The 22,671-nt window shown below is 48.1% G+C and overlaps 1 protein-coding gene across 4 annotated transcripts in view; it reads right to left on the bottom strand.

Annotated features, from left to right (window-relative positions):
* The window catches only part of ADCYAP1R1 (ADCYAP receptor type I), an 857,256-nt gene that overhangs the window by 116,519 nt on the left and 718,066 nt on the right, over positions 1-22,671 (bottom strand). The gene's annotated exons all lie outside the window — the stretch shown is intronic.

The following is a 22,671-nucleotide window of genomic DNA, read 5'->3' as shown; positions in this document are numbered from 1 at the left end:
AGACACTCACACAGAGCATACACAGGGCTGAAATCAAGCTGCGCAAGGAGGCAGCATCAAGTTTAGGCGAAGGAATCCTCCTTAAACAACCGGAGGGTCCGAAAGACGCCAGCAAGACGCGAGCAGGAACTAGGATCTGCCAATTTTTATCGGCGATTCATTGACCGTTTTTCTGACACTATTTCCCCAATCACAAAGCTTCTGAAAAAAGGGGTACCTTTTTTTTGGACGCCCGAGGCAGAACAAGCCTTTTGTGACCTAAAGAACAAGTTCACCTCAGCCCCTATTCTCCGGCACGCTGACAATACTCAACCGTTTTATGTGGAGGCGGATGCCTCTCAATATGCTGTAGGGGGTATACTTTTCCAACGCGATACTGAGACAGGTCAAATGCATCCTATCGCATATTACTCAAAAACATTACTACCTGCGGAAAGAAATTACACCATAGGGGAAAGAGAACTGTTGGCCATCAAGTTGTCCTTTCAAGAATGGAGACATAATTTGTTAGGATCTCCCCATGTGGTTACCATTTATTCCGACCATAAAAACCTTCAGTTCTTTAAGTCTGCTAGAGCTCTTACGCCAAGACAAATGAGGTGGTTGTTGTTCTTTAGTGAATATGATTTTCTGATCACCTATCGTCCCGGTACACAACAGGGAAAAGCTGATGCCTTGTCGCGTCTCGGTCAGGAAAAAAGCACAACCGAAGAACAACCACTTCCTATAATTCCTGAGAACAAGATCCTTGGGGTGGGGGAAAAAGATCTCAATCTTCTTGAAGAAATCAAGGGACTACTCTTGGACTTGTCACCAGAAGAGCGGTTGCACAATCCCCTGTTTAAAATTGAGTAGCTCAGTATCGCTAGCTTGCATATACGAATGTTTAGCGAAAAGGCTCCTCATCTTTTCTTTAAACTGATCAAGATCGTATAACAAGGGATCATTATTCTGCACTAGAGGTACTGCCCATTCTGCTGCATTCCCTGCAAGATAAGAAATTATATAAGCAACCTTGGCCGAATCATCTGGAAATGAGGCAGCTTTGCATAGGAATTGGAGTTGGCATTGATTCATAAAGACATTGAATTTGGTACTATCTCCTGTGAATCTTTCGGGCATTGCTAAAGGAACAGGGTTAGGGGTATTCACCGTGACTTGAACAGGGGAAACCGTGGGATCACCGCTAGCTCTTGTGTCTTTTTCTGAGGGAGCTAGTGTAAATCTGGCAGGTTGTATATAACTTTTGCGTGATTTAGGGATTGTACCTGTTTCTCTCTCCCCTGTTCTCAACTGATGTACTTCTGCCAGTAATCTCTGATTTTCCGTACCTAATCTGCCTACTTCTGTCTGAAGGGCCACTAAAGCAGCAGTTAGGTCTTCCATGGTAGGGGTCTGGGGTTCAAGGCCAGTAGCCTCCATAGAAGGGTCGGGATTCATCCTCGCTCAGGGGGAAGGATAATTCGTGGGCTTGGCTTTCTGTTAGGAGAAGGACCAGCTTCCACGGGAGCGAAGAAGAATCCCTCCACCTCCAGGACACAGAAGCAAGAATGCGAAAATAACACACTCCTGTCTACTGTCCCCTAAAAGTATGAGGGAATTTACCCAAGGAGTGTCCACCACTCTCCTCATACGAGGGGTCAACGGATAACAGAAGGCGTCTCAGGTGATAGTCCAGGCTAGGAAACAAAACCAAGTCATAAACTGTAACAATCCCACCGTTACTCTGACTATAAATAAGAAAACATTGACATGTGTGATTAATCCGTTAATCTTACCCCAACTGTAGGTCGGGCGTGCTTCAACGATGAGTTCAGGAATCAGGGGAAGGCAGGAGGCCCCTGAACAGGCCAGGATAAGCAGAACTCACGAAGGTCTCACCACACCTCAGACACAAACAAAATGAATAAAGGGAGTGCGGTGCACCGACCGGCTGCAAGGGGGCAAGTGCAGCGGAGCAGTACAACCACACCTCAGACACAAACAAAATGAATGTAGGGAGTGAGGAGCACCGACCGGCTGCAAGGGGGCCACTGCAGCGGAGCAGTACTCACTCAGGAGGCGAGACACCCGGCCCCTAGGGAGTACCAGGGCGGAGCGCTCACTCTCACAGGGTAACCAAAGAATGAAGAAAGAAAAAGATTGAATTCAGCCACTAAGCGGGAAGTAAATGAAGGCAACGAGCAGCTGACGCCCGCGAAATGCGTGAGCTTTGGTAGGGACGCCGCATACACTTGCTCGCGTAAACACAGAGAAATGCCGAAGACCGGCAGACACTCACACAGAGCATACACAGGGCTGAAATCAAGCTGGGCAAGGAGGCAGCATCAAGTTTAGGCGAAGGAATCCTCCTTAAACAACCTGAGGGTCCGAAAGACGCCAGCAAGACGCGAGCAGGAACCAGGAAGTGGAGAGGGGGCGTGGTCACGGGGAAGTAAGCCAAGCAACGGCTACTGTCTGCCGCTCCTCCTTATTCTCGTTAGGGAGCGTCTACAAATGTTCCTGCTCACAAGTTGAGGGGTAGGGGAGAAATATCAGACCAATAGTAATCACACAAGTCAAGGCTTCTAAACCATAACACCCAGATCACTGTCATCAGCGTTGCGTTATTATCCCGTCTCAGTTTGTGGCAACATTTCAAATATGCTCCTAAACGGTTTAAGGTCTGTCATCTAAGGCCAAATTCCAGTCGAATTTGAGCTGGTGATGTCTGCTGAGGTAGATGAAACAAGCGACTATAGGTACCTGTCACCAGCTTGCCTATAATATTATCAGCACGTCCTCTAAAAGTCTGTAACCATATGTCAGAGAAGGAACGTGTTTTACTGATATTACTTCTAGTAATGGTTTGAGGGAAAGGCCTTTTAAATTGTTCTTTAGAGTTGCAAATGCTGTAATTAATGAGTTATTTCTTCTCTGTAGTGCAGCCCACTGATTCTTACCCGACCCCCTAGCATCTAGTATGACACCCAGATATCTATACTCTGAAACTGATTCTAAGTCTTCTTTAGATTGACTTTTAACCCGTGAAACAAAGCATATAGAACCGTTTTGTTTATTAGTCTCTGCAGCCCCACTTTCGGGAAACTTATTAATACAATGTCGTCAGCATACAATAAATGGGAAACCTTAAAACCGGCCACCGACGGGAAATGAGAATTATTATCGTTCAACCTAGGAAGTATATCAGCCTAATACAGCTTGAACAAGGTAGGAGCCAACACACATCCTTGCTTCAGCCCATTCCTTGTTATCATTTTTTTTTTACACTACTGTACCCTGGCCCAACCTTACTCTCGTCCAGGTATTAGTATACAGCAGTTGGATTGCTCTCAACAAACTAGGTGCAATTCCATTGTTCGATAACTTGTTCCAAAGAATATTCCTTTGTACTGTGTCAAAGGCCGAACTGAAATCAATAAAACATAAATACAGTTTCAATGATCGACACTTTGCCATTCCAGTTATTAGAGCTAACATTTGAATGTTAATAATAGTACCTATGCCTTTCATAAACCCTGTTTGATTCATTGGCAGCTGTTTACTGTCTCCCACCCAAGCCGTTAGCTCTGCCAGCAGACATTTAGCAAAAAACTTTGCTTCATAATCCATTAAGGCTATTAGCCTATAATTCGCAGGGTCCGAGGCCTGGCCAGCTTTAAATATCGGGGCCAAGATGGAGACCCTCCATTTACCGGGGATTTCTTCATTCTGCAAGGCATAATTAAATAGCATTGTCAGATTCTTAGCTCAATATTGCGAGTTTTCTTTAAATAAGGCTTGAGGGATGCCATTTGGTCCTGGTGCACCACTCCGACGACTAGTACTTATCATTTTTTCCACTGTTGTGTACTGGATTTTTAACTGCATGATGTCCCTTAAATGATCACCCGATCCATCTTCCACTGGCTTTAATATGTTGTTTATGGTACCTGATGTAGAACCCAAGTGCTTTTCCCAAATTTCATCAGATATATTTGAAGATATAAGTTGCTGTTTCCTGCCATTTGCTTGATTTACCAATCTCCAAAACACATGTGCATCTTTACGTTTAGCTGCATAATTAATTTTACACAAATATAGATCGAGCTCCGCTTTTGTTTGTAACCATACCTCTTTTTTATAAAGTGACCTTAATTTTGGTAGGGAGTCCTTTCTGGTTCTGGAGGATGCGTCATTTCTTAAAACGTTTAAGGCATGATTACATTTTTTCTTTGCTGTTTTAAGTTGTGCAAACATCTTATTTGGGAATGACGTAACTGTTGCTGCCCTGACTTTTGACTGAACAGCATTTTTCTCTACTAGACAGATTGAAAACTGCTCCCACTGCGTCAAAGGATTTTGATCTATTTTATTTGAAGCTTCCCATTGGGCTCTTGCTTGCTGTTCGATAGTTTGTATACTATTTACTGACCAGTGTAGTCTCATATAATTAAGTCCAATGGTATGACCACATTCTGGGGCAGTTTGGTCATGTAGAGGAATAGTTAACTTGAGCCTAATCATTTGTGGTTGGTGATCACTTTCCAGCCATTTGCCCAACTTGTAACCTGTTACAATCTTATATAGTGAGAGTGATACTAGCGAGTAATCTATAACGGCTTTCAATTTTACCGAGTAATGAGTCGCTGGAGCTGGTATATCCAGATACATCCGGCCATTCAATACTCGGAGACCGTGGTGCTCCAAATTTCTCACCACTTCTTTGCCCAATCTATCGGATCGTTGTTTGGGTACTTCCGTTGCCGGAATATGCCAGATTTGGTCCATAGTTTTTATCCCTAGGAGTCACCTGGAAGAGATTCATATTAAAATCACTCGTCAAGAGAATCCATGGAACTGGTTTGTTATGCTTTGTGATTTCAATAAACTCAGAATCTTGTTGATTGTTTCTTTTTTCTGCTTCCAAGGGGATGTGTATACACATTTATTATCATCAAGGGGATCCTATTAGCAGGACTATGCGGCCATGCCTTAATAGCTTTTATGTTCGTATTATCAATTTCTACTTCTTCAATTTTTATTCTCAGGTCCACTGTTACATATAAAGTCAGACCTCCTGCTGCTCGCCCCTTCAGCCCATATTTCTTGAAAGAGGACTATCTGGAACCATTTAATATAAGATAAAAATTCCTCATCATCAGCCTTTGCTGCCAGGCCCTCTGTATTCCATGAGCAGATGTCTATTTGTTCATTATACGACCATCGTTGCCGACTTTCTTCCGTCAGGGTCTTCGATCCTTGTCTGAACTGGCACTCAGCATACTCGGGAGCCAAGACCTCTCAGATTTAGGGTGATGGCCTTCGCTCGTCATATTGTCTATATGGTTACCTGCCTGAATGGCTGTGTAGTCCTTTAAAGGTGTAATTGAACTACTGCTTGCCCCCTTCAGGATCGCTGTTAAGCCTAATTGCCCCTTACACAATAATGGACTTTTTATTTGGCTTTGACTTCCCCTACCACACTTATCTCCTACCCTTTTTCGACGAGTGCCACAACCATCAGGATCTAAAAACTGCGGGCAGAGTTCTTCCCTTTCCATAGTCATCTCAATGCCCCATTTTTCAAATTCCTCCTTTTCCGCCCAAACTTGGTCCACTAACTCTGGAGTAGCCCATGTAATCATAGTTGGTTCCTCACCTCCCCAAGTTGCAATATTTACGAATGTGACTGAGTATATGTCTGTAGACTCTATATGACATAACTCCGGTATTTATTTTGTCATTCGAATCATAGACCCTCTATTTATTCTATCAAAATGCCCCCTGGATTTGTATTTAGGAAAAAATGTAAATTTGCAGTGACTACAAGGCGGACTGGGGTGAATCAACCACTCTCTTTGACCTTGCTTTATAGTACAGACTATGTCCTGCTGTATGATCTTAACCTGCAATGCTTCTTCTGGGACTTTGTATCCAAGTTGAGAGCCTCCTGACTGACGTTGCATCTGTTCATCTTTTAGGGCCTTATCAGTCCTTAATGTTTCTTCTCTTATTCACGTTCTAATTTCCATTTTGTCTTTGTCTTCCATGCCTTTCTCTGCTCCCAGAGCTTTTTGTATTCTTTCCCGGTCCCCCACTGATTTTACTATTTTACTTTGACTTGCTAGATAATATTTTCCTCGTCTGATCTGGTCTAACCCCCGCTGAGTCTCGACAGATTGTCATCCATTTCCTCTGTCATCGTTTTTACTTCCACTCAAGCAGATATCCTCCCAATCTCCTTTTCCACTTTATTATCTCCTACCCAGTCTTCATTCTTTTTTCCTGACAAACCACTCGATTACCTGTGTTTAAACAGAAAATTGGGTATACCTTCCCTTAATGTGCTGAAGTGCTCTCCACCTCTTTTTTGTTATGGCTTTTCTTGAGTCATTTGCGCTGTCTCTTAGAAAGCTTATTTATCTTAACCGCTTCCCTTTGTAAGGCTGGATCAGATGCTCCATCCTCCTCTGCCCCCTTCCTTCCTGGTGTACTGGATGACTGGTCATTTGTGAGCCTTTTCCATTGGCTACGTTTTTTTTCCAGTCACTTTGCCGAGTAAGATCGACTTCGTTCCTCTGCTGTAACTTCTCTGCACAGGACATTTCCCCCCGAAGGGACCTCTCTTCCTGTTTGCTTAATTGTGCCAATTTGTTTTCGTCTGTCCCCCACCTGTTGGTGTATAAATAACCTATCAAGCTTCTCCCTACTTTGGCAGATTGCATTTGCCCCTTTATCTCTGCAAGAACCTGATCCAGCATTCCAGGGAGAGTGGACAATTTCTCCAGAACTGGGCTACAGGCACAACTGCTAGTGGGCACTATCTCCACCTGTGCCACCGCCTGCACCCTTTGTACCCACTGGTTCAATACTCCAATTTTTGTGTCAATAGCTGTGATGTATAATGCCATTGTATTTAATAGATCCACCTGGATGTCCAACTTGCTTGATTGATATGTCAGGGCATTGACGACCGATTGAAATTAATTAAGTAAGATCTCCCAAGTATTACTATTCCGGACTTGTTCCCGGTCATGAGCTCCCATTAGTTGACTATTTGGGGAACCGACTTCAGTGCCGATACCCTGGAGGTCCTTTATATGGGAACCAGTTGGATGAGCCCCCCACAGCTTTACACCCTTAGCCTTGTCCTCTATCTGCGGTGTTTCGTGAAATTGGTCATATACATTTTCTACTTGGGATTCTCCTTTTACAGGGGAAGTTTTACCCCCAAGGACTCCCACTAGCTCCATACCCTGACTTAGATTAAGTTTCCTTTTAGGGTCTATTCCTTCTAGGTCGTCTTCATCGTCCGTCTTGACCGGGTTTACCAAGTTATTATCTATTTGTTGATGCACCTGAGCTTGATTCTGGATTTCTTTCCCCAAGATAGTTGGCCTCATTGTCGGCAGCGGTGGGTCCCTTGACCTCGTTAGCATCTTAATCCTAGTTGGAGATTCTGTTTTCCATTGTGGGGAACTGTTATTGCCTGGTTCCTTAGCGACTGGCGCCTCCTTTTTCAAGGCCACTGACACACTATTTTTCCTTCCCTTTTTGTCGTTCGCTATTTAAGGCCCAGGTTTCCCAGTTAAACATGGTTTTCTTTGTATTTAGACCCCCAAAGGGGGAAGCACATTCCAACTTCATCTTGTTACTCCTAGCCTCCCTGGAGGTCAGATTGAAATATTCAGCAGTCTCAGACAGCTTAAATGTGGATTGTGGTTGTATCAGGCTTTGCAGATTCTTGCTATGCATACCCTTGCGATACGTAAGCAGTACATCCACTGGGTTCTTCAAAAGTTCTGTTTTCCTCACCCTTTTATTTAGGTTAACATTTGGGGATCTAACAGGGCCGGTTGCTGATCCATCCCTTTGTACCACCAGGGGAGGGGCCTCCATCTCGGATGCCTCCATAGAAGGCCCCTTTGTCACGTTGACTGTCTTATCTTCATTGTCCCCTATGTTAGAAGCAGCCCTGGCTTGCTTTTTCTGTACCCACCGGACTACATCCTGCGCTCTTCTAGTTCTCCCCGAACTGAATGATTTTTGCTCACTTCCATGATTCCGGGATTTCCTCACCTGCAATTATAGCATTTGACAACATCTTTTTTATAGGGACGAAAACAATAGGTTCTGATAGATAAAAGGCCCCTAGAGATCTTATCAGGGTCCCCTTCTCAAGGAGAATACAACTTCCTCAGTATCTTTTAAGGAAAAAGAAATAGACCAAAAGTTACATGTACTTGTTAGTTCTTTCTCAAAGGGAGGAATACCTCCCAGACTACTGTTTGGGGAAGAGGTAACATTGGGATGATCATATATATTACCCAAATGTTCTTCCCAAGCTTTATGGTTGTACATGGGTATCTAGTTTTCCATTTCCCTAAATGTGCCAGAAAGACCTTGGGCCCGATGTAGGTAAATCTTTTTTACCACTTCTTAAATACCGATTCATACCGAATCGGTATTTAAGAAGTGGTAAAAAAGAGGAGGGGAGATGTAGGTATTTCAGATTCGGTAAATACCGATTTCAGCAAGGGTGCAGGGGGTGTCACTTTGACACCCTCTGGCACCCCAAAAATAGGCATGTGCGCCATGTGGCACACAGACATGCCCTAAGGGCATGTCTGTGTGTCACATGGCACAGGTGTGCGTGCACACATGTGCATGCACACCTGGATTCGGTATTTTACCACCCAATTGGATTGGGTGGTAAAATACCGATTCTTAAAGCCCTGTGGCACTCTGACATGTGCCAGCTACATCTGCATTTACAGAATCGGTACTTTACCGAGTCTGTATTTACCGATTCGGTAATTTTACCGAAAGTGTTTATTGCCTCTACAGGGCTTAGCTTTGCTCTACTGATTTACTTGTTATACTATGGAATTTTATATTTTTATTTGGAGATTTTTTTATAACCACTTGTAAAAAAAATCCTTTAACTCACCAATTAATTATAACTGGCGAAGAGTGACTGAGATTTCACTAGACTCTGTGGTTCATGAGGTTCAAAAGCAGTTAAAAAATACTTATAGATGCATGCTATGATCTTAGAGTCGAATTGCTAACATAGCCCATATGTGATGCTCCTGTGGTTATTGTAGGCCACTAAGGAATGTGTAAAGACATTAACCTCTATGTGGGCCATACAAAACATGGCTAAGCGCATTTTTAGGGCAAGGGCATTATGATCACTATTATACAGTCTAAAACAGCTATATCTATCATCTATGGCCACTGTCAAAGCTCTAGAAATTGTAACCAATGTTGCTGGTATGATTGCCCCTTTCAAAAGTGTATTTCACCCTGTGATCTGACTTTAAGTGGCCCCTAGTTACAATTGTAATATACAACTTCCTTGCCACTTATGTACGGTTCTTGGTGCTTCTGATATCTAATTGAGGAATCTCACACTGCACATCCTCTTGTATTAAAAAAGATGGTGATGCATCAAAAGGCTCAAACGTTGTATTGCAGTTGCCTGCTATTAATACTGGCCATTTAGAATTTAAAGAATCTAGCAGGACATTCAAAAGGTGTACAGTGTTTGATTCGCAGGTTTCCCTAACCTTCTGAACATATATATTAATAACAACTACACACTTATAAGTGCACCCATGTGGCAATGTTACAACAAGCCCCAGTATAGGTGGTGATTTTTAATCCAGAACCTCTATCTTACATCCAAGTGATGGTCTGAGCCAAATTACCAAACCACCTGGAGCCCTACCAAACTTAGAGGGGCTGGCAGCAGCATAAAATGACAAACAGCCCAGTCTATTTAGATTTTCAATTTCCCTAGTCTCCTGGAATAGGCATATGTCATATTTAGTCACAAAATCACGCCATCCAGGATTATTCAACTTGCCTTTTATGCCTGCCACATTCCAGGATAACAAATTTAAAGTAAAACAGGCATTGACCTTAGCATCACATATCAGTTTTGATTTCTTCGTTTTACCTACGCGCTTGGCTATTTTCATTGATACTAACCCCATTTTCCCAGTTCTCCAGTTCAGTGATTAGTAACCTCAGTATATCACTGAGTCAGCTAGCTAGCCACAAGAAACAGACCTTTCTACAAACTTTATTTAAGAGCTGCAAATCCATATTTGGCATAGTCATAAACTACCATTGGTTGTACCCTAGTGCACAATCTTCAATCAGCTAACCAACAACAGATCCTTGTAACACTAAAACATCCATGTGCCTTATATGGATTACTTTCTTTCTACCTACTGGCACCTCTACACTGGAATTAATTTCCCTATGAGCTGTGCTCAGTCTCAGTGCTAAACTCTTTCAAGACTGCCCTTTAGAAACATCAAAAAAGTAGCATGATTACACGATTGCATAGCATATCAAACATTTGTCAAATCTAAATTTGCTAAATCATGTCCTTTATTTGTACTATCTGAATCCACACAATCCCTACAGAATCTATATATGTACTTGCTTAAACTGTTTCAGTGTTCCCGCGTATTCGCTGGTTAGTAGCACACCGCGCTCCGTAGAGGGGTGGGAAGACCCCTATGATGAAGCATGACACCAAGGGCCCTTTTGGTGTGTGTGAGGGGTATTTATACAACACAATGTGCTTCTCACCAAAGTAGGAACCACCTCACCATCTGAGATCCTCCATTGGGTTTTCACGCAATGCCTTGTGGGTGGATTCTTTATGTTTATGAAATAAAGTAAGGGGAGATTGAATCCACTCCCTCTGTCCCACTGGACACTCCCTCTCTCCACTCCCTTTTTTGTTATAGATGGGAAACTGTTTCACAACTATGTACTGTTGGATATTGTTGTGGTACTGTGTTTCCTTTTGAAATCCTTATGATAAAACACATAATTTAAATAAACATATTTTCAGAATTCAAACAAGCCATGTGAATAATACATGTTAACATTTCATAATCTTCCAAAACTGTATTTTATGACCATTAAATACATGAAAGCAATTCCAGGTTAAAGATTTCAAGGATGTTTAGAACTTTCAACCCTACATCAGACAATAATTTATACTATGGTACAAATTCAGCATGTCTCCTGCTATTTGTCAAAACAAACTCCTCACTGGCATCTTGTCTAGAAAAAACTTAATGCTTTCAAAATTGAAAGAATTGAAATGTATGCTTTCTCAATGTACCATAATGCGTAAAAGGAAAGGAGAAAGTGGTCTAAGTCTCCCCCTATGAGATAATTGCTCTCTCAAATTTTATATTTTCTCATTTAGCTGTATCTTATTAAAGGGGATATTAATGTCTTCTTTAGAGTAGAGAAACATGGATATAGGTTTCTGATCTTTCTGGAAATCTTTCTGAAAATCTACCATAAAATCTTAACAGAGGACACCAGGGTCATGGCAGGCAAGGTGGCTGAGCAGGCCTAACCCGCCAAGGCTCTGTGGCGAAATGACAGAAACGGTCACTTAAGCGAGCCCACTAAGGGGAAATCGTGCTTTAAGTTTAACGATGAGAGGCTAGTGACATTGGGGAAATAGGGGACTCACCTGAGAAGGGCGGAATGGATGCCAGTGTCGTCAGATCCGCTGTGCGTCACTGAGGCCCAAGAATAAGTAATGGCCCCGGTACAGGAAACAGATCGCAGAATGACACAGCAGCGGATCGTGAACCTTTCCCATTAGCAGGAGGTGAGAAAAGCAGGAGGTGCTGACTGCGGGTGAGCCCTCCCCCCGGGAGAGAACAAGAAAGCAGAGACTGCGGGGGCAGGAGCAACGCCAGAGGGGGGAGATGGACTTGCATTGTAGCCGGTCCACTATGCAATGCCCGTGAGAGGACACGTGAAGGCCGGAGTCTGACCTCAAAATGGTGGCAGCATGAGACTCGGACGGCCCGGTGTGCCACAAAAAGCTGGAGGGTCTAGCCGGAGACAGAGAGCTGAGCCTTCTGTGAGAGGAGATGTGAGAGGATTATACCCCTGGCTCTACTTGCGACCAAGGGCTTCACTTCGTGGCTCCCGCACCCCTGGTCACGTGGCCTTAAGATGGCAGCCATCTAAATGAACTGAAGACACCACCAGAAACGATCTTTCTCCCATGATATTAGCCCAGAACAAATTTGTGAGAGCCCTAACTGGATTACCACAAAGCCCTCCACTAACTTCTTTGCTATCTGATTTGGGCTGTAATTTACTGGTGGAGGAAATACGATTTAGACCTGTAGTATTTTGGCGTCGATTATGGTCAACACCAGAGCTTACCCATTACTCAATGGCAGTGAAGGACGTAGTAGAGGCGAATAAATTCTGTAAGATTGTCTGGCTCCAGAGGGTTAAAATCATGCTGTTTGATATGAGCATGTATTATTTGTGGGAAGAACAGGTTGGTAACCAGTTTCCATCCAAAAAAGAATTTAAGGAGGCATATTGGTCGATGGTAAAGGCAGAGCACATACATTCTACAAAGACTAATTCATTGATTGGTCTATTTTTGGAGCACTAGACTGCTCCCAAATATGAAAAATGTTGGGATTTTATAGCTATACCCAGCGATAGGAGAATTATATTTCCAATTTAGGGTAGGCAGCCTCCCAGTTAACGTATACACCCAAAAATGGTCGACTACGTGTAATAGTAAATGTTTGTACTGCAAAGAACAGGATGAAATGGTACTACACATTCTATTTGTCTGCCCAATATATAAAATTCCCCGTAAAGTATGGCTAAAACGAATCTGTTCCAAAATGGGCACACAGTCAAGTGTTTTAGTCCTGCGCATTCTTATGACCAACACTAATGAGTTATTTGTTATATCTATTGCCAAATTTTGAAGTTGTTCTTGTAGAATTTGCGAAAAGTTTATAAAAAATCAGACCATAGGGGTTAGAGCGAATGCCAAGGATGACCCATCTCCTGTTAGTGATTTAGTATGATCAAGTCCAGGAAAGAAATTCTTGATATATTATGAAGTTTGTGAAATGACAAAAAGGAATAGTTGATTTTATGTATATATATATATACTTTTTTTATTAATTTTATAGGCCATGGTTTTTATTGGTGATTTTACATTTCTTTGTTCACTGTAAATGTGTATAGTGTTATCAAATTATGACTTGCTAACCTATTTACAGGAATAAAATAATGTTTGGTAGCAGAAAGGCTGAACATAGCCAGGCAAACAAGATATTGAATGTGGCTACCCCCCCATAGCGACACGAACAATGAGGCAGAAGGTGTCCAGGCAGGAGGGGACCATATATTGAGACTTGTTATGCTAGGATTAATATCCAGAACAGGGTGTGAGACCTCGCACAGTCATCTCCACAGGGTACTGACAAGTGGTCTCATCCCAGGAGTTGAATTGTAACAGAGGGTATGGGGGAACAGCGATTAGGTGGATTCACCAAGAGCACTCAAGGTGATGGGCAGGGATACCGAGACCTCCAGCACACAATGTAGCCTCACTCGGTCCTAGAGGGGACGCCCAGTGGATACTGCCGACTCTATGCCACCCAAAAAGGCACAGACAAATAGGGTCTCCAACTACTTCCCACCCACGGAGACGAGAAGGACAGCAGCAGAAGGAGGACAGGAGGGAGGAATGGCGCTCACTAAAGAAGACCTTCTGGCCTCCTTGAGAGACTTCAAGAAAGAGCTCAGAGTAGAAATCAAGGCAGACCTGGAGGGTTTGCTGGAGGCTCTTTGTTCCGATATTCAGGGTAAACTCATGTCCTTGCAACAAGATGTTGAGTCAGTGGGTAGTCACGCACTAAAAGTCGAATCTAAGGTACAAGACCTGGAACGCAAAACAGCTGCGATGGAAAACTTGACGAAAGTGCTCCACGAGCAGTTACAAGTCAATGTCCTGAAATGTGAAGATCTCGAGAACAGGTCCCAGAGAGACAACGTTTGCCTGCAGAATTTGGAGGAAGGAGCAGAAGGAACAGATCTGGTGGCATTTGTCCTGGGTTTGTTTGGAGAGGTACTCAGCTCAGAAGGCATGACAATAAAAATAGAAAGAGTGCATAGGGTGGGTTCACCCATATCTGGAGGAAATAGACAACCACGTGACGTCCTGGCTAAGTTACATTCCTTTAAGATGAGGGAGGCAATTCTTCAGGCAGCAAGATCAAAGGACTAAGTATCCTTCCAGGGGTTAAAGAGTTCACTGTTCCAAGATGTGACCACGGCTACACTGGAATGACAACAACAACTTTTCCCAGTCACTGAAAAGCTGTGAAGAGATCACATAAAGTACCTGTGGACATACCCATTTAGAATTTCTTTTTCCCTCCATAATAAACACCATCACTGTACCTCCCATGCTGAAGTGGCTGAACACCTGGGTCTACCACCCCCCGAAGAAACGGGAAATGAAAGTGCCTGGTTTGACACAAGGGGAAATTTGAGGGAGGCAGGTGGTGGAGGGCAATGGCAACTCCAGAAACTGCCAAAGCTACAAAAGAAGAAATTACTTGATACAGCCGATGGTGGCTCCATGGAGAGATCGAGAAGAGTGACAACTGAACATTTATCCAAGTACTGTCCTTAGTGGACTGGACTGGACTGGCCTTCCAGGAACTGTCAAGAGGTTTGGTAACACTCAGGGGCAACGGCGGTATCAAAAACTAGTTTGTGTGATGATAAACAATAGTAAGGGTGGTGATAGCGTTCTGTAGAAGGGTTGGGGTCAACTATCCAAAGACTCCCCCAAAGCTACTCATTAGAAAGTGACTTGATTATGGTACTCTGCAGCTCCCCATATGCGGTTATGGACCAATACGTCCACACTAAGTATACTACAATGTACATTGCTGATGTATACTGTGGGAAGTTGGGTCAGGATGGCCCTCAATGTGTTGTTTCAGGAATTGTTTGTTGTTCTAGTTGTGGGTGCATGGCTGCTGTCACACTTCCACCAGGCATGTATGGAAGGGAGGGCGAGACTGGCGAGGTGACCATCAGTGACAGGGCCAAGATGGGAGGAATCCCACAAAAGGGCTGAATCTGTATCAACAATACCGGCGCTTAGCGCTACAAGCTAAGTAAGGATGGTGCTCACCATGCTTACGTCGAATGTGAAATGCTACAAAATATGGATATACCTCCCAGATGAGAGACATGATGTCATAGCCCTACAGGAAACACACATGAAAAGGGCGGAAAAACACCAGTTACAACACAAGGCCTATCCCATTATTTACCTCTCATCAGCCTCGACCAAACACAACAGGGTGGCCCTATGAGCTGAGCTCCCCAACCACAGGCCAATTCTCCGCAACAATTGCTCGGATTCGGCCCCAACTGTCAGCGGAGCTGTGTGGGGTCATTATCTATGTCCCTGCTGAATTTGGGGCTGAGTGAAGGCTTCTAATCGCTCAGACGGCGAAGAACACTATGTGCCCCTTCAACAGGCTCCCCTAGCCGGCGCGAGCACCTACGAGAGGCCGGTGTTGAGCTGGGCCTGCAAGGCCCGGCTGCTGAGGATCACTGTGTGGGGCCTGCGGACTGAAGCCACGACGTTGCCCCCCGTGATCAACGGAGCCGCTTTGAAGCACGACCCGGGCCCCTGCTGCTTGCGGAAGCGGACGGGGACTACTGGTGACTCCAGGGGCGGCGTGGCTGAGAAGCCCCCCTCTGCTGGCCCTCTCGACCGGCGTGCGAATCGGTGCGAGACTGGGGTTGGGCCGCAGGATCGCGAAGCCTGGCCGTGGGAGACTCCCGGGTCTAGACCCAGCGGCTGTGAATCGGCGCCACGGACCTTACCCCTGCAAGCGCTGGTGCCACGTGGGGAGGCCCCACACGGTCGAACATTCCTGGGGGGAGTCGAGACGCCCATTGACTACCTGGTCTGCGCCGGGGGGGTCTGTCCACCCGACTGGCTCCTCTAGCTGGAGTGCGAGCTGGTGCGCGACCGGGGTGAGCAACGCCCGGGGGATCCCCCCTGCTGACGGCTGTGCCCGGGACCCCTCGCACTGGACGGCGGGATGGGCAACTGTGGAATGCACACGGGGTGTCAGCCTCCCTGGCCTTGGATAGGTTTGCCTCCGCCCGTGGACAGAAGACACCCCCCTGTTGGAGTGAGAGCATTTTTCCACACGTCTATCACCCGTCTTCCGACCTCGCGGCAGACGCTTACGTGGAGCTGTGGCAAGTGGTGGGCTGCACCGCCGGCCTTGTTGGGGCCCTGGACCTAGTCGCCCTGCCACTGGGGTCACCATCCCTCCGGAGGGAACTGAAAGTACTGCATGGGGCACTAGAGAGGTGCACGGTCATCTCCATCGGACCTGCAGTGCACACCGGGGTGCCCTGGGTCATCCGGGCGGCCGGCCTTGCGGGAGGATCTACTGGAGGCAGCCGGGGGGCCGCGGCTCCCATGTTGGACTTCCGTGGAGTGGGGACACCTGCTACCTGAACGCACTGGTGGGCATAGGCCACGCGAAGGAGAGGTGTCTCACTCCCCTCTCTGCACCTGCCAAGACGTGGCCACTCGTCCTTGTGTGTGACAGGATTGCTCATACGCTTGGTGGTGCTGCTGTCCCACGCCCCCTTGGAACTGGACTCTTCTGACCCTGTGGCGGGCTGCGTCCTCTCTGGAGCCTTGGGGGGGCTCCCCGGCCACGCCCGCACACCGAACCACATCGCGCTGCCCATGTCTGGGGGGCCCAAGACGAGGACTGGTGCTATTGGCACTCAGGTAAAGGGGAAGATGGCGAAATCGGCCGAACTGGACCAGACTGCCTCCAAACTTGACACAATGCTCGCAGCAATGGAGCGGCCGGAGGAATCATTGCAGCTGACCCGCACGTCTTTGGAAACGAAAATCGATAGCGTCGCCATTGACCTCACGCACCGGAGCGCACAACTGCCCTGGAGGCCACTATGGCTGACGTCACGGCCAAGGTCGCACAAACAGACAGACATGTCCAAGACCTCCTCAACCGAGTGGAATTCCTGGAGGACCGCGCGGAGGATGCGGAAGGAAGAGCGAGGAGGAATAACGTCCGTATCATAGGACTGCCGGAGCGGTGGGAAGGTAGGGAGATGGAAGTGAATATGGAACGATGGCTCACGGACCTACTTCCTGAAGGCACCCTTTCTCAGCATTTTGTGGTGGAACGGGCCCACCAAGTGCCGGCGTGGCCCCCTCCTGAAGGCTCCAACCCACGACCCATGCTCATCCGCGTCTTGAACTATCGGGACTGCGAGGCCATACTGCAGGAGACCAGGAAACTGTCGGATGTCAGGGTTGAAAACGCCAAGATCATGTTATTCCCCGACTACACCATTCAGGTACAACGCCAACGGCACTCTTTCCTGGTGGTGAAACGGCGACTCCGCGGCCTCACTCTCAAATACTCTCTTCTTTTTCCGGCCCATCTACGTGTGGTGGCTCAGGACAAGATTCACTTCTTCAACACTCCTGAGGCGGTTGAGGCCTGGCTGGACTCGGGCATATTGACGGAGCCCAGTGTGTCGCCATCGATATCGACCATGCGACGCAGTCGGGGACCCCGGCGACGTCGTAGGCGGAGACCCTCGCCGACTGGACGGATGCGTGCAGGAACGGATCTGGGTCCCCCGGCCGAGCTCGTACATAGCGAGCACCAGGAAACCTTTCGGATGGTGGCGGAAATCAGCGGCTCTCCGGAAGTGGACCCGACTCTGGAGGCCAGCTCCCGTGACATTCCAAGTGACGACGACCGTAGTTATGGTCTGCCGAACTCGCAAGTATCAACGGATTTGCCAGATGTCACTCCGCAGACTGCCGACTTCATTCACTGAGGACAGTCCGGGACAATTGGCTCTTCTTGTTTGGCTCCGTGGACTTTTATCACCACTTGGGTTGCTTTGCCTCCATGAAACATCACCGGGGCGCCGGTGAGACCGCCCTGCCCCAGGGAGGTGCTTGGATTTTGCTGTCATGACACTGTGAGTATGGCACCGCCACTTTGGCCATGAAGCGAGCACAGTTCTGGCCCTCTGGCCATGGTACGGCACTGCTGGGGTGATCTGACCCTTGGAGGTGAGTAGTGACACTTCGGGGGCCACCCTGAGGGCTGACAGGTGGCGAGAAGCTGAGCCTGGAGGGCCCAAGACCCAGCACTACAGGAACATTCGCTGGAACTGGGCTGAATGCCGTGTGATGCCTGTGGGGGGGGAGGCACCCCCCTACCCTGACCACTCAATGTGCCTGTAGAGACAGAGCCAAGCGCTCAGCGACCCCCCCTGAACTTACGGTTGCATCAGCTCCTTAGAGCGTTTGGACGATGACATGTTCTGCTGTCGTCCTCTTGGTATTGTATTGTTGTTTTCGACGTTTTCGGGGTCGGTTGACTCCCTTTTCTCCCCCCCTTTTTTTTCCTCACGTATTACGGATGTGTGCGAAGCTGTTTCGCTGCTATGGCTGTGTGCTTGGTCTGTCGGATGGTGGTGTTGGCTGTTGGTGGTGGGCGGACGGGGGGACAAATGGCGGACTGGATGTATATGGCTGTGATTAAATTCTGCACATGGAACGTGCGTGTATGCACACGCCATCACGCCGTTACCAGATCTATTCATATCTCAAAAGGCACCATGTACACATAGCGCTGCTCCAAGAGACCCATCTGATTGGCCCAGAGACAATTGCACTACACCGCAGATGGAGGGGTCAACTGTATGCCACTAGGTTTTCAGCTTATGCGCGAGGGGCGCTGATCTGGGTGCGCCCTGGGGTCCCCTTTGCCCTCTACCACTGTAGGGTCGACACGGAGGGCAGATATGTAGTGATTCATGGTAAATTGGACGGACAGCTCATGGTCCTTGCTTGCCTCTATGCCCCCAATACTGAGCAGGGTCACTTCCTCACACGGTTGTCCTCGGTGCTAGCACCATGGCATGGTGTTCCATTTTTGCTAGGGGGTGACTATAACTGTGTTTTGGACACCACCTTGGACTGGTCCTTTCCCCCCCTGGCCAGCGCACCGGTGAATGGGGCCATGAGGGCACTCACGGACTGGGCGATGCAATGGGATCTTCACGACGCCTGGTGAGGTCGCAATCCACAAGCAAAGGTATACTCATACTACTCAGGTGCCCATACATTGCATGTCCGGTTAGACAGGTACATGCTAACAAGCGACCTGCTCCCACATGTTATGGACACTTGTTACCTGGGCCGAACTCACTCTGACCATAACCCCCACACTCTAGACTTAGCATGGAAGCGTCCACTCCCGCCGGTGCCCACTTGGCGACTCCAAACGGACGTGCTGCTGGATGCCTCGTTCAGAGAAGCACTCTCGACCCGCCTCTTGCAATATTTTGAAGAAAATAGCCACATTGCCTTCACTCCGCAATTAGAATGGGATGCATTTAAAGTTATCACGAGAGGCCACTGTCTGGGTACGCAGGCGGGAATGAGGAAGCTGATAGAGAGAGAGTTAATGCAGGTTGAATCTGACCTGCTAGCTAGGGAGCAGGAGGCGACGGAGGGAGGAGACGGGGCCTTGATTGCGGCCAGGGAACGACACGCACAGTTACTTGACAGGCTGAAAAGTTTAAACTATGCTACCCACTCAGCGCGTACACATCACCTTGGGGACAAGCCTGGTAAATTGCTTTTGTGGCTGATCGGGCGAGACACCCGGAGCACCCCCGTGACGTCCCTTTGCACAGCTCCAGGCACCGCTGTCTACACTCAGAGAGCTATCCACAAAGCCTTCTCGGCACACTAAGAGGACCTTTACCGCTCTCGTTTGCGGGTCTCCACCGCCGATATCTCGGCATATCTGTTTGCCCTGCCCCTGCCAGAGATCAATGACGTGCAGCGTAAGGATCTGGGTGCTCCGCTTACGTCAGAGGAGCTCCGAACGGCCATTTTCTCCCTCTCCAACGGTAAATCCCCAGGGCCTGACGGACTACCCGCGGAGTTTTACAAAGCTACTCCACTATGCTAATTCCAGAACTTCTGCGTGCGTTTGAGGCAGCGATCACTGATTCTGCTCTCCCGCCAACACTGAACGAGGCGAACCTAATATCTCTCCTAAAGCCAGGTAGAGACGAGCTCAGCATGGGCTCGTATAGGCCACTGGCCCTCCTCAACACTGATTACAAGGTCCTGGCATCCACGTTAGCCCAGCGGCGTGCGCCCCTAGTGCCTGCTCTTGTGCACACTGACTAAAACGGTTTTGTACCGACTCGCAGCACGTCATATAACATCAGACGTCTGTTTAGGATACAGAGTCTAGCCACGCCCCGATTGCATCATTCAGGGTGCCTGATACTAGACCTTGAAAAGGCATTCGACTCAGTGGAATGGCCCTACCTGGTGTTGGTGCTGCGGAAATTTGGTTTGGGTGACGACCTTCTCCAGATGGTGGAACTACTGTACCAGCGACCCGTAGTATGCGACCGAACGGGCAGGCTGTTCTCTGACCCGATTCGGGTGTGCAGAGGTACCAGACAGGGATGCCCCCTCTCCCCCTTAATCTTCGCTCTAATGATGGAGCCCCTGGCAGCTCAACTTCGTGCCTCTCGTGAGGACTGGGGCATCCTTCTGGCTGATGGGATTCATGCAGTGTCACTGTATGCCGACGACTTACTGCTCTATATCAGAGACTTGGCTCGCTTCCAGCCGGTACTTGCTGACATATTCCGTGCGTTCGGAGAGATGTCGGGACTTCACGTTAATTGGGCAAAGTCCGGGGTGTTTTCCTCCGACGCAGCCACGCCGGAGTGTGCCATCACGGTCCTGGGCGAACGACGGGTCTGGTACCCAACTACTTTTCGCTATCTGGGGGTATACATGTATCGTAACCCCGCAGACGTATTAGAAGGCAATTTAATAAGAGCAATCTCATCGCTCACGGCGCAGGTAACTTTCTGGAACTCTCTCCCACTAAATGTCCCGAGTCGCATTACTTTGACGAAAATGATAGCGCTGCCTAAACTGCTGTATTTATATGCCAACCTGCCAGTCTATGGTTCTGCCCGTATATTTCGTGAGTTGGAGCCCCTGATCAGAAAGCTGATATGGAATACGGGGAGGACCAGGGTTGCGTTGAAGACGCTGTATGCGTCGGTGGCAAATGGAGGACTAGCTATCCCTAACCAGGAACTACCTAGCTGCGCAGTTAAAGTGGGTGACCTACTGGTTGAGCGGGAAGAACCTGGGAGACACTGCCACAGACACTACGGTCATGACAACTGCACAGGTGCACACACTTTTTCACCCATTAGCCAAGGCCCGCTGCCCCGAGCAGCTGCACCTGGTGGTGGCGCAAAAGTGCTACGTAAGAAGCCTGAAACTCACGAGCTCCACTTCTCCATATGCCCCGAATCTGCGACTGCTAGGGACACCCTGGGAAGACGGCGCGCTCATGGAAACGGCATTGAGCAGCTGGACACGGGCTGAATTGGATGCGCTGGAGGACTTGTTTGCAGAGGGGGCCTTAATCCCATTCGGGGCGCTGGCTGCAGACACGGGGCTACCTGTGGGACAATTTCTAACGCACGCTGTGCTCCTGCGCATGCTAACACGGACCTGGGGTGACCTTGCGGAAGAACCACCGACTCACTTACTAATACAGTACCTGCATGTGATGGGGAATGAATCTCACGTGGTGCACTGGCTCGCACAGGCCTTACATACGCATACACACTTTTCCTCACAGCGCTTACGCGATAAATGGACTGACGACAGGGGACGTGACTGAACCGACAAGGAATGGGCGATGGTACTGGCCGGAGCACTTAACATCCCGCGCAATTCCCGGTTCAAAATCATTCAATATTACCTCATACACCGAGCGTACCTATCTCCAGACAAGATAAACCGCTATTTTGGACTCGCCACAACGGCATGTCCCAGGTGTATCTTAGTGGCCGCTGGTTTCTTGCATATGCTCTTGTCTTGCCCATCACTACACGACTACTGGAAAGCGGTATCAACTTCTCTGGCGGCGGGGGCGGGGGGAGGTTTGCCACATACGTGGGAAGCTTGTCTGCTGGGCCTTTATAAGAGGATGAAGCAGACGAAGGTCCCGGCCAAATTTTGGGACCTTGGATTGATAACAGCGAAAAGACTTATTACGAAGTGCTGGAAGAACGGCGAGCCCCCCCAGGCAATCCACTGGCGCAACTCCTTTGATAACTGGGCGAGAGCGGAGAGTGTGGTTTTGCACAGGGAAGAGACTGCGGGGCTCCGCGTGTATCCCATAGCCCAGGCCTGGGACAACACTTAGGCCGCTTTCCACCAGGCATGTCTACAGGGAGGCATTACTTAGTCGCACCCCCCCCCCCTTGACCGATGCCCCGGCAGTAACGCCTGTACCGGCGGCTACTCATTGCGGCGCACCTGTGTTCACGCCTCCGTGGGAGGGCAGATTTTGACGGTATGCACCCGATGGGTACACCTGCGGAGCCCCGGGGGTCGCGACCCTCCGCGGCACTGGGGAGAAGGCTATGTCTGCCCCCTTTGGCTCCCCCTCCATGGGGCCCACCCCGCTCCCTCCCCCCTCTCCTCCCTCCCCTCCCCCCCTTGCCTGCACACTCCTCCCCCCTGTCTCCTCTGGGTTAAGAGCTTTATCGGAACCTCCCCCCTTCCCACTGATGCAATTGCACGCCACATCAGACGACTTACGTTGCTGACAGTGAAACACACACACCTACCCTCACTCATGTTGCTTCCTATCTGCTTTGCTTTCATTTGGTTTTCAGTTCCTATCTTGATGAGTTCTTGTT

The sequence above is a fragment of the Lissotriton helveticus genome, chromosome 10 (assembly GCF_964261635.1).
Source record: "Lissotriton helveticus chromosome 10, aLisHel1.1, whole genome shotgun sequence".
In the NCBI taxonomy this organism is placed as follows: Eukaryota; Metazoa; Chordata; class Amphibia; order Caudata; family Salamandridae; genus Lissotriton; species Lissotriton helveticus.
Note: the sequence above shows the minus strand (reverse complement) of the source record. Positions and strands in the feature narration are given on the sequence as shown.